The sequence below is a fragment of the Malurus melanocephalus genome, unplaced genomic scaffold (assembly GCF_030028575.1).
Source record: "Malurus melanocephalus ecotype Western Australia unplaced genomic scaffold, MMel_1.1 scaffold_325, whole genome shotgun sequence".
NCBI lineage: Eukaryota > Metazoa > Chordata > Aves > Passeriformes > Maluridae > Malurus > Malurus melanocephalus.
The window spans coordinates 214831-227408 of NW_026623557.1; the positions used below are offsets into that span (position 1 = coordinate 214831).

The following is a 12578-nucleotide window of genomic DNA, read 5'->3' on the forward strand; positions in this document are numbered from 1 at the left end:
CTCCGCGGCCCCGCCCGGCGCGGTCCCTCGGCGGGCGGCGCTGCCCCGGGGCCGCTCCCGACCCCACATTGTTCCCGTCCCCGCGGCCGGCGCGGCGCTGCCCGGCCCGGCCTCCTCCCCTCCCTTCCCGCTGCAAACTTCGCCGCCCGCCCCGGACCTGCTCCGGCCCCAGCTCGGGCCCCGGCCCCGGCTCGGGCTCCGGCTCCGACTCGTAGTCCTCCTCGTCGGCGCTCGCAGACATGGCCATGGCTCATGGTGGGCCCAGGCGGAGCCGAGCTGACATGGCTGGAGCGGCGCTGCTGGCGGAGCCCCGCTCCCCGCACACACACACACACATGCAGGAGGAGGAGGAGGAGGAAGGGGGGCCGTGCATATTCATGCCAGGCAGCCAGGAAGGGGCTGGCCCTGCCGGCACGGCCAATCGCGGGCCGCTTCCACACCGCCGGCCTGCGGGGACAGCGGGCACCGCGCGGCCGGGGCACCGCGGCCGCCCCCCGCACACGGCGCGGCCGGGGACGGGGCGCTCGCCAGCCCGGCCGGCAGCTAGCCCCCCGCCCGTAATGAGCCCCGCGATGTGCCGAGRGCCGGCGGGGGCGGGCCGAGGCTCGGGTGTGCCGAGCGGCGCTGGGCGGGGAGGATGCGCGGCCGCCCGCGGGGCGCTCGGCGCTGCTCGGGCTGCTCAGACAAAGGAGACGCGCACAGACACACACACACACACCCTGCACCGCGCTACCTGCCCGCTCCCCTCCCGCGGCGAGGGGCGGGCCGCCAGCGGGGAACCTCCAGCCCTCCGAGCAGGAAGGCACCGAGCAAACTTCGAGATTGCAAGCGGCAGAACCAGCGCCGGGATAAGATGGGATAGGAGGCGACCCGGCTTGTGGAGCTGCTCGCAYTTGGCCCCTCACGCTGCTCACTGTGCAGGCACCCCCTCTGTTCCGTGCTCCYAAGGAACCATTTCTAGCCTTACTCTGACCATCTTGCCCCGCTGCTGTGGTTTTACAATAAAATACCCTCCCCGCAGTGTGACATGTTACACATTGGTCAGCTGGGGACCTGTCCTGGAGCCAGAGGTGCCAGGGCCAGCACCTCAACATGGACACTGCCTTTGCCCTCCAGAGGCTGCAGCTGAGGGTCACAGGCCTGTATTTGAGTGCCGGAGATTTAAATTTCCCATTGGATTTATGGGCCTGCTTTCAGGGGAAATCCCGATTCCACTCAAGTTGTTAGGATTTTGCCTCCGGCTCCTACGCCCACAACACAGAATTAAACATGAGATTAAATATTTGCATGTGCTGAGCAACCAAGAAGCCATAAAGAAGCACATCTAATGGTCCTTGCATCAGGATTTTYGCCAAACTAGTTTCAGCTCAGTTCCCTGGTCTGAATTACCACATGGCACAGCCACTTTGGGTAGTTCAGAAGAGGCAGCAACAGGCAGGAGCTGGCACGGGAACAAGCAGCAACACAGCCCTTGTGACACCAGAATCCACACTGAGCCTGGTCCCTCAAGTTTAAGTAACAAAGCACAAACTTTAAACACGTATTTACAGGCAACTGCTGATGAAGTCACGTGAATAGTGTAATTATGCCCATTCCTTATTTTCAGGACATTAGAAGGTTTGTATTCCTGCCCTCTTGCCAACTCGAATGCAATGATGGGTAGGTGATGGTGTTCTCCCCATCCTGCTCATCCACTGTGCCAGGAGTGAAGCGTTTTCTCCCAACACCTGATGGGGCTCCTCAGAAGGTGATGGGATGTGCTCAGCCCGTCTCCTCAGGTTTCTCTCTTCCTCCATTGTGCTCCTACACAACCGGCAGCAGGAGCAGAAAGCTGAGGCACGAAAGGCATGTGCCTAAGGCCTTGGCTTTCAGAATCACAAGGTACTATCAGAATCCAGCGTTTTCTGCAGGAGAGAAGAAGGGGGCATCTCATGACAGGCCTAGGGAGTTTGAAATCACAGCTTGAGCTGTGTTTGTGGAGCCTCAGCACACTTGGCCTGCAGCAGCAGCAGGAGCACAGATGACATCCGGAAGGAAGATGCCTGGTCCCACACCTGCCCGTGGGCAGACCAAGTCTCCACTAGCCCAATTCCACACGAGGCTCTTGTAACCTGCCTCACACTTGTTTGTSCCTCTGGCCTTTTGGCTCCGTAATCCAGACGGGAGAAAAAAATAACTTGTGACATCCCYCAAGGACAATCCACCAGTCACACCACGGCGAGATGTCATTCACAGCAAATTAAATCATGACAGAGATCATCCTACTCCTCTCAATCCATAACGCATTCCAGCACTCCTGATGTTGGCACTGACCCCTCTGGGCTGCAGCAGGTTCCTTCCCAATGTAACCCACACCATCTTCACCCCATAGCCAGCTCTGCCACCTGAGAGTGTGGCCATGCTGCCCTTGTGACAGCACCATCGGTGACAAATGAGCTCTAATTACACAGCCTGAGTTAGGAGGGAAGGCTCCCACATGCCAAGATCTTGGAATGATTTCCAAACGCTAGGTAAACTTTGCTGAGGTGGTGTTCAAAAAAATGGGATAGGGTATGATATAAAATAGCAAATGGGGAATCAGCAGGGGGGAAACAAAACAATAAAATAATTTTGTCTGATTATAATTGCTCTCAAAAACCCTCATCCGGTACAAGAGCATCTAACCATTCAAAGGAATATTTAATACACAGAAGGAACTATTAAGAGAGTATTTTCCAGCTCAATTCTTTCAGCTTGTCTACACTGGAGAACACTAAATTACAACAAATAGTGAGCAACCCTTGTGTGAACAGCATCTACTTGCCCAGGCTGGTGGAGTTTACAACAGTTTAGAACACAAAATAAGCAGCAGTGACCCCAGTCCTGCCTGCAGTGGCAGAACTGTGTCCATACTTCAGCTTAGTGTGCTACAGTTCAGTAATAAATAACATCCCTAATTACGCTGCTGAATGAGCCGTAGTGAAAACTGCATGAAAACAGACAGCACCTTCTATTTTGAACTGTTGCTTTGATTGCACCTCACCTGAAGTCATATATAAGTCTCATCAATATCATAATCTTCTCCACAGAAACCAATTATGTTGTCACAAACTGAGACAATAACCTCAAGCGAAGAATAAACAGCAGGAGCAGATGAGTGCCAAAGAACCAGATTTTATTCTCATGCAAATATCCTTAAGTAGTAAAACCAAGATGGGGGAGGACGACTACAACCCCTGTGCTGTACTCAGTCACTCCTGAGCATCTCCTGTACCAACAGATTGCAGCTGCTGCTGCCAGTGCTGAACAGGATCTGTGTTTTCCTATTACACACTAGAGTTTATGATGCTCAATATGAARTGAAATAAAGTTTTTTATGTGGCACAAACACACTTTTGATTTAAGCTTCCCTTGAAACTTTTAATGCACCTTTACAGAGTATTGTATTTAGCTGGTATTAGGAAAAAAATAATTACACAGAAGCAGTTGGACAAACAACCTCAAGCTGGTTGATATGCAAGTCCTTGAAAAAAGATGGGATTTGAGATGCTGCTGCTTTCTGCAGGCCAGCACATACGTTTTTGAAAAGGAAACCCACTGAGATGTTTATGAATCACAATTATTGACCTGTATCAGAATGAGAGAGTTACCTAGTAGCTTTCTAAGGTTCATTGTTTTGGTGTAAGTGTSCATTCACATGAAATACGATCTTAACTGTTGGGCATGGGCAAATTTCATGTCACTTTTCTCAAGAGTTTTAGCCAATATTTCAGTGGTATTCTCAACACTAGSAGTRACACTCTGACAGCCTAAATATCCACGATCTYACTMCTTCCCATYTACTTTATCTGAACTATGACATAAGAGATGCCATCAGGTGGACTGAGTATCTGTCACAATCTTTTCAATAAACAATCTGATTSATCAAGCTTAGATCAAATAAAGTAACGCAAGAGGAAATAATACTGATTGCTTCCTCCATGCAATGTTTCTGCTCGTGCTTCCCTAACCAGTGTCCAGCACTGCTCCAGGAGAAACAAAAGCAGGAGAACCAAAARCAGCCACCTCCTGAAGGACAACAATCGTGGGCTACTGCAGCAGAGGGGCAGCACCCAAACAAGYGAGAGCACAGACAGAACATGCTGACAGGAACTCACTCACTCAAAAGCCTTAAACCCCAAATATCCCTCCCCAAGCCCCAACACCCGTCATCCTAAAAAAGTAATAAATAACACTGAAGAGTGGTGAAACATGGATTTCATCTACCACACAAGAGAGAATCCTCTCTGCAGGAAGAGCCATGACTGGACTGGGGCTATGCACTGGGAAATTAAAGAAATCCTGCCATGCTTCCTTCTTCCACAGAACCTTATGGCACAAAGCGTTTCCACAGCACAGCTTGTGTCTCCAAGAGCCATGTTCTGTCAGTGAATGCAAAAACCACTGAAGGATGTTCCTAAGAAGATAAGCAGTGACTGCCATGCTGTGGAGGAACATGCAAATAGATGTGGCTGAAAGAGTGGATTAACCGGAATAGGAAACCTGCTTTCCTGCAAGAGGCTCAGTGTGCTCTGACACACAGCACAGAACGCTGGGAGACAGTCAGCWGTGTCCAACGTGTGGGCAGCAGCCTGAAAATCCAGCGACCAAACTGAAACACATGGTGAGCAAAGGAAAAGCTCAAGTGCAGTTTGCCTATGAGGGCTCATTGCTCACTGTCATCACCTACAAACTCGACTTGGATTTGTGGGGAAACATTCACGACTAACAACTAAACCACACTAGGCTAAGACTCACAGCTGCTTTGCTTTTATTGGAATTTACCCATATATTTTGTTATATCTGTTATTTTCAAAAATGAGAGCACTGCTGTCTCTCTTCTATTTGGTCCGCTAGTGCCTGCAGAAAGTCATGAAGTTGAAACAAGCCCTCATTTATATTCTCAGCAGACTTTAATTTCAATGTGCAGTGGAACTAAGAGGAAGCCATCTTCTTGGGGACAGAACATACAATTCAATTTTGTTCTGAAAAGTGCACGCAGGATTAATGTCCATAATTGCACGGCCTGTACTGTGCAATGACAAACGCCTTCCCCGCTGCTCTGCCAATGTGCTTCGATCCAGAAACAAAACTATTAACTTTCAGATTCGTAACTCAAAGCTTGGATTGTTTTGATGTTGGGGTGGTGGAAAGCACAAGGATGTTGGAATTCTTAAACCAGGTTCAAACCTTAGYGTTTGGTCTGGTTTTGTTGGCCAGCTCAGCAGTGAATGGAGGCAATCTCCTGCTGATAAAATCTGAGATCTGTCAACCCATTTCACACACACTATCTAAGGAAAAGGTCTTAAGACTACAGTAGTTTTCATCAGCACTTTTACTGCCATGAAATAAAGAGAAAGCTTCTATCTTGAAAAATGGCAGTCAAGGCGTAGTTGGGAAAAAATCGTATTACTGAATATTTGTGTCTGTGATAGAAGAATGACAATGGGGAGGAAGACATAAATCTTCTCATGCGATACCTGGAGCACAACAGTTGGAAAACAGAGATGTCTGTTCATTTTTTTTTCCAATCCATTTAGATTTCTAGTCAGAGTCAAAATGGCTCTAATTTACCTGTTTGATGTATTAATCACATAAAGGCATTGGTCAGATTTCAAAGCAAGTGGCTGAGAGTTGATAAGAAGTGAAAATATTAAGTCAAAGATGGAAGATTAAGAAGGTGCTCATTCAAGTCTTTGCTATTTATAATTACTCCCTGAAGGGACACAATATTTCAAGTACAGCCTCTTGAGGTGAGAAATAATCTGTCAAGTCACCAGGCAAAGGTTTTAGAAAAAATACCAAAGCAACAGGCAGTGAAGCTCTTTCACAGAGTCACGGAGCGGGTTGGGTTGGGTTGGAAGGGACCTTCAAGACCATCTCGTTCCAGCCCCCCTGGGTGTGTTACACATGACACCCACAGACCAAACCCTGAACTCCGGGGGTCTGCACTGAGTTACAGCATAAATGAATTTGTCTGGAGGATTAATGTGTGTAAGAGACTGAAGGAGTGCTCAGAAAAACAAACAGGTCAGGCAAGGAGCTGCCTTCCTGGGCAGCGCTGCCCCGGGAAAGCAGAGGCTTGACAGGAACTCCCAGTAGCTTCAACAGCTTTTACTCCTTTGCACAGTATCCCAAGAAACCTTTGGTTCTGGTGCATCAGGTTTTTTTTCCTGCTTCCCAATGTACTTAGCAGGGGAAGGCCTTAGTTTCATATGTGTAAACCTACTGTGGGAAGTCCCCTAAAGAAAATCCTCCAAACCTCAACTATGTGGTTTTGTGTCTTAATAGATTTGTCAGGAGCTCAAACTGGGGTAACTTTCTTGAATACATTTCAGCTTTCTCCTACCACATGGCATCTACTATCCTACAGTGAAAAAGAAGACAAATTATTCAAAATTATTTAAATCACTGATTCCAATCACTATTTAAATCAGTAAAGAGAAAAACAAATTTAAATTGATTTAAATCYTCATTTTCTTTTGTACTTCAGTTATTTTCTGGGAGAAAAGTAATTATTAGCATCTGATAACCATGAAGAAATGTCTGATTTATAGTAGATTATGAACTTTATAATCAGGACTTTTCATCAACAAAAAGGATTCACAATACACACATATTTGTATATGCAAATCTCCTCGTAGACTACTGGCATTTAAAATTGTTGTTGACACCAAGCAGAGTTCAGGCTCTGCTGTGTGGGATCACTTCAAACACCTTTAAGCTGGTGCCTGGCAAGAATGAAATGTGACAGTTTAAATCTCCTTTCTGCTCCTGTGCCACTTGGAATGACTGATGGAAAACTTACTTGACTCTCAACCAGAAAAATACACCACACAACAACTTACACAGAACCTCCACCAGAAAAGGCATCATACAACTATTTACACAGAATTGTTTTGCTGTCTTTAYCAACCCTTATCTTTTTTATCCTTCCCAGATTTCTTTTAACACGATTTTTACTTGAATTCTTAAGTGCTTGTTTTTAATTGTCAATATGTGCTTTCYAATCCATCTGTATTCCCACAGGAAGTACCCTGAGTAGATCCCCAGGGATGGGTCTGTCTTCCTTAGGGAATCCAGCAGCRTTTTCCCACTGCTGCTGCAAGGAATGTTGCTTTCCTGGTGGTAGCCCCCGGGCAAGCTCCTGAAGCTGATGCTGGTTTGATGTTGTGCCATTTCTACGTGCTCAGATCTGTTTTAGACACCACTCTGGTTAAAACACTAATTGCTGTAACGAGTCCCTCACTKCTCCTGCTTCTCTGGGTGGAGCTGGCCCAGCGACAGCTATGGCAGGAATTCTTAGTAAGCAAGCAAGTAAAAACTGGAARCGTTTATTCAAAGGTTTTCAGGAATGTTCTTTGTCCACCTCACACCTCTCCCCCTGAACTGAAAGAAAACAATGCTCAACACTTCTGAAAAAGCACACTGCTTTCAAGTTATCAAAACACTCCAACTTACACTTTACCCCCTAATTTTTGCATACAATTGAATTCATTGTGTCCACTGATTCTTAGTCCATTTACTATTTCTTAGGTTTGATCCAATACATAATGTCACATAAAATTGGATCCATAAATAWAGGATCTCTGTTATTAAAAACTGGTAGATTTTCTTCTCTTCCCAGCACTTTTAAGGTGAAGCACCAAAATGAGGGTGGAAATGGCAGCAGACTTGGGAAAGTGCAYAGGGACATCTATGGGCTCTAGATCTGGAGATGATGGCTAATCCCACTGCCTCTTATTATTGAAAATACAAGTTCATTCTATAAATCTACCAYCCTTTTCACCACAGCTGTCTACTGTTTTTCTTGTGTGTTCTCAAATGTATGGTTTGTGTACCAGAAAAGACTGAACTGACTAAAAAAATACTGAAACACAGTAATGGGGACATTAAAAAATCCTTGACAGCACAGAGATGAAGAGAGACCTCATTCAAATTTCTCAGAATGCATGATACAGAGGGCATGAAATGCATTTATGATATTAAAGGACAGATCTGAAACAACGTAAGGAAGTACTTATCTACACAGAGCTTTATTAAACCGCYGGGGACACTGGCACAGGATGCTGAGGAGATCAAAAAGATCAACAGGTTCCACAAATTATTAGGTAAATTCACAGAGGGAAAAAAATTCTACCAGGGGACACTAAGCAGAAAAGATGAAGATATAATCTTCCATCTTAACAGAGAAGATAAGCAAAGGGAATCTCTGTATTTCTGCCTTTTTCCTGTGATTCTTTTAACCACCTGGAACAGGACAGTGCTACAAGGCCTGTGGGCTGATGGCACATGGCTTTCCTCAAGCACAGGAACCAGCCTTTTGCTCTGCCTCTCACAGATTAGTTTGTAAGAGTTAATCCTGCTTTTTCAGATCCATGGATGTATCTGTAGAATTCCACAAAACTATTTCTAATAAAAATAATGGGGTACAAACTGAACTGCTGGAGGACAGAACTCACCAATGACAGAAATCAGATGCTGCCATCCCACAAGGTCCCTTTCAGTGACCACCCCAACCCAAAAAAAAATCAGCTTGAGGGATGCCTTCCTTTTTTTTCCAATGATCACTTTTTCTTCCTTGTCCTCATGCCCTTATACAGAGCTATGAACATTATYTGCATTGCCAGTTGCAGGGAAACTTGTGTTTAATAAAAACAATAATCCAATAGAAATTTCAGATTGTGGCCTTTACTAATTAATAGCATTCCTTTAAATAAGACTATAACCATTTCCTGATTATACTTCCCAGCTATCTTCTTTTAAAATCAACAGGGAAAAATTACATGGAGAAAGARTACGAGCAGGCATCAGAGAAACAGCCACATATTGCAGCACGGTTAACCAGCTACTGAAAATTACAGCTCCATCTCCTGCTCACAGCCAGACCTAAATATATTTGGACACTCACTCTCATTACAAATGCAGTGGCTTTAGTTCTGTGCCAGGTAAGAGAGATGAGAATCCAGCTCCCAGTCTGCATTTCTAACTCTTCACAGAACAGGAGAGTCCAAACATATTTTAGTTCTTTATAGCTGCTCTTCATAGACAACTAAAGATCTTTATCACGATAAAAACAGAAGGCACTGCCACAGAGTGTAATTACATGCTGCTGGAGTCGAGTGTTTTCTTCCAGCAATAGGAAATGGTTTGAAAAATGTGAATTCTACTTGGGCCATGTTCTAAGTTCCTTAAATAAAATACTATCCCCAATTCCTGTGCTGATAAATGGGAACTCTGGTACTGTAGGGCAGAGCAACTCATGGGAATGGGKTTTGAGATTGGGCTTCCTGCACCAGTGACCAGCCATGGTAGAAAATCAGGTTTAGGTCCTGCTCTCCTCACACCACCCAGAAGTTCATGTCCAGGGGATGGGGCAGAAGTTAGYTGGGATGATTTCTTACTTCTCTTTAGTTGCTAAGAAAGCCAGCATTTGAAGGCAGTGAGCCCTATGGAGCTCCTCCCTTCRGACAGCATGGCAGAGYGGGATTTGGGMAGAGGGTGGACYTGATGATCCTGGAGGTCTTTGCCAACCTTAATRAGCCACRATTGCAACTCCCAGACAAGGCTGAGCCCTGCACCAAGAGAGGACAGGCCACTGCTGCACAGCCCCAGGCACAGGAATGGGATGGGGGCTGCACATCCACAGCTGCATCTGCGCCAGCAGCCAGTGGGAAATGTCCTGCCTGAAGGTAATAAACTGTCAGGCAGCCATCAGGACAAACAGGCTTCAAATATCCACTCTGCCCTCTTTCCTGATTCCTTGAACAGGCCTAAATTAGGATTGTTGYACATATCCCTAAGACCCCTGACACTGGACTGCTTTCTCTTACTTTGTAGCTCAAAGGGCAGGTTCTTGCTTCTTCTGAAAGAGAGTTTCCAAAGGGAAAAAAAAAGGTGCCTAAAGGAGTGTAATTATTGTGCTAAATAATTATCAATAAATTAGAAGACGTACCAGCAACTCAAAATAGCTCCATAAAGATGAGTAAATATGATCTGAAGAGGTGCCTATGAATCACATTCCATCTCTCTCATTACCACGAAACARTAATGGTTCATATATTTCACTACCAAACCTTCCACTGAAGATGCCAGAGATCTTTATAAACATTAATTTCACCTCCCAGATGGGAAGCCCCATCTCCACCCACAAAAGCTCAGGGAGCAGGGATGTGCCAYTCACCTCACACGACACAAGGTACTACAGCAGAGCTGGGAACAGGCGCAGACCCCAGCCTCCCATTTTGTGCACTAAGCACACCATCAAATGTCATCCAGTTATTCCATGGCTGATTATTTGGTTTCTTTTCCCAGTGAATCATTTCATTTGTCAGGGAACTGCAGTGACTGAAACACCTTTGGGAAGGGTGGACACTGCAAGGCAGCACCGCAGGGCCACGACACAGGGATGGCTCTGTCCTGTACAGGGTGAAATGTCCTGCCCATTGCCCCTCATCCTCTCTGAAGTGGCATTTGAGGTGAAAGAACACATTTCTTCCCTAAAGCCCACCATGTCACAGGCTTCGGACGTTGCTCACCTCAGCCTCACAACACATAAACCAAACTGACTCTGTTTTAAAGGGAAATGTTATTTGCTGCTTTGAAAATCATTCATGTTATCAAAGACACGTTCTTTCAAAAGCAAGTCAATGTAACCAAGCTCGCCCTTCCCCAACATGGGTTACTCACACTGACACTCCCTGTCCCTATTCCAGGGATCTCTGACTTTAGTCAGAGTTCTCTCCTCCTGCTTTTTGCTTTTCCCACTCCAATCCTTTTCAGTACTTGCTTCTCTCCTAATCCTGCTCTCTTGCCATTTCTAGTCTCTTCCCCTCCTTTCTTTACAGTCATTTCCATTTTCTTTGAAATGTTTTGGCATTTAATGCTGGCTTTATTCTTCCTTCTCCATCTGCTGCTCTTGTCTTTCTAAATCTCTTCTGGAGCCTTCTCTCGGGAGAAAGCAAGAGCCATGTTTTCCATGTACAGCTTCTTCTTCTTTCTGGATTTCAGCTCCCTCCTTTTCCTTTCTGACTTGGAGTCAGACAATCCTCCTGTTCCTAGAAGCTGACACCAGCTTCAAAGTCTCCTTACAGCCYCACAGTAGCTGCTACTGCACTGTCCTGGATCTCCTACTCCCCTTGAACAGAACCATCTCGGAAATATCTAGGAAATATCTGCCATTTCTCCTATAAATACTACAAGAGAAAGACTGCAGAAAGCAAAATTACAGGTAGATTTTACTCCCCTACMTTGTGCTCAACATTTGTGGAATCTTCTGGCCATGTAGACTTGTTCCACCAGCTACAATCCATTTTCCAAGGGAGTTTCCCCCTCCCTAAGGGTTTTTTTTCCTCAGTAAAACCTTCTATTTCATTATCAGGGCTTAGAGGGAACAAAGGAGAAATAACCAAGCTTAACTACTAAAACTGCTTTTAGACAAATCTCCCCTATATTGTCTTTCCCACAGATTTTAATTTGGGACTCAAAGGCTCAGTTTAAGATGTCTCTTCCCAGCCTGTTCACTTGGCCTCTGTTCCCAGGAAGGGAAGGAGCTGTAACATGGGAGATGACAAGGACATTTGCCAGTTAGAAGCAMAACAACAAATTTCTCTTGGGAAATGTGCAGTCCTATCTGCATGTGTACCTTTGAACCAACRCATAAGACATAACAAAAACTGGTCACAGATTAAGCAAAGCAAATATGAAGAGAATGGTGAAAGGGTTTTTCTGCTATCAATTTTTGTTTATTTCCAAACTTCAACCTAAAGTCTGGCTTTCTGTGAAAGTTTTCCTTGTATTTGTTATTAACTGATATGCTTGTTATTGTCATACCAGTGGGAATGATGCCTCCTGAAAGTTTTTGCTTTCAGCAAGGCTAAAGGAAAGTAAACACCTGAAAAGAAAAAAAAAAAAACCCTTGGAGGCAGCAAGATGGATTTTGCAAAAAAGGGTAAGATTTAAGTCACAAAAATTACAAATCCTTTACAGTTATAGTTATGTTGCCAATACACAGAAATAAAATAGAATGAATGAGGCATTTATCAAGGTTCCAAAATAAAGTGAACAAGAACAYTATCAAATGCCAAAGCTTATAAAAGCCTTAAAGCACTCAGATCCTCCCTTCTCTCACAAGCTCAAAAGGGAGTCAGTTGTTCCTTAGTTTTATTTTATACATTTCACACGCACCTTTTTCTCTGGTCACAGAGATTTTGTTTTGTTCAATTCCTAGAAAATACCTGACCATGGAATGAAGAGCWGCTACTGAAATAGGGGAATGGAGAATTCCACAACTATTTCTCAAGGTTTTCCACTGTTATTTCTAAACAAATGAATGTTTAAAAACAGATCATATATTATCATGGATTTATTACAAGCTGAAAGGGAAATATGTATTTAACAAGATTTAATTCCCCTGAAATGTGCTGAGCTGAAACTCAAAAGGAGACCAAGAAGGAACATGATGTGCTCATCCTGCCCCACTCTCCTCTGGCAGTTCCATGTTTATGGTCTCCTACTTCCCATCTGAAAACAGCAAATTCTCGTGGCTACATGTGATTATA

At 45.1% G+C, this 12578-nt stretch overlaps 1 protein-coding gene across 5 annotated transcripts in view; it reads right to left on the minus strand.

Annotated features, from left to right (window-relative positions):
* Positions 1 to 12578, minus strand: part of KDM2B (lysine demethylase 2B) — a 99279-nt gene that overhangs the window by 23422 nt on the left and 63279 nt on the right. The gene's annotated exons all lie outside the window — the stretch shown is intronic.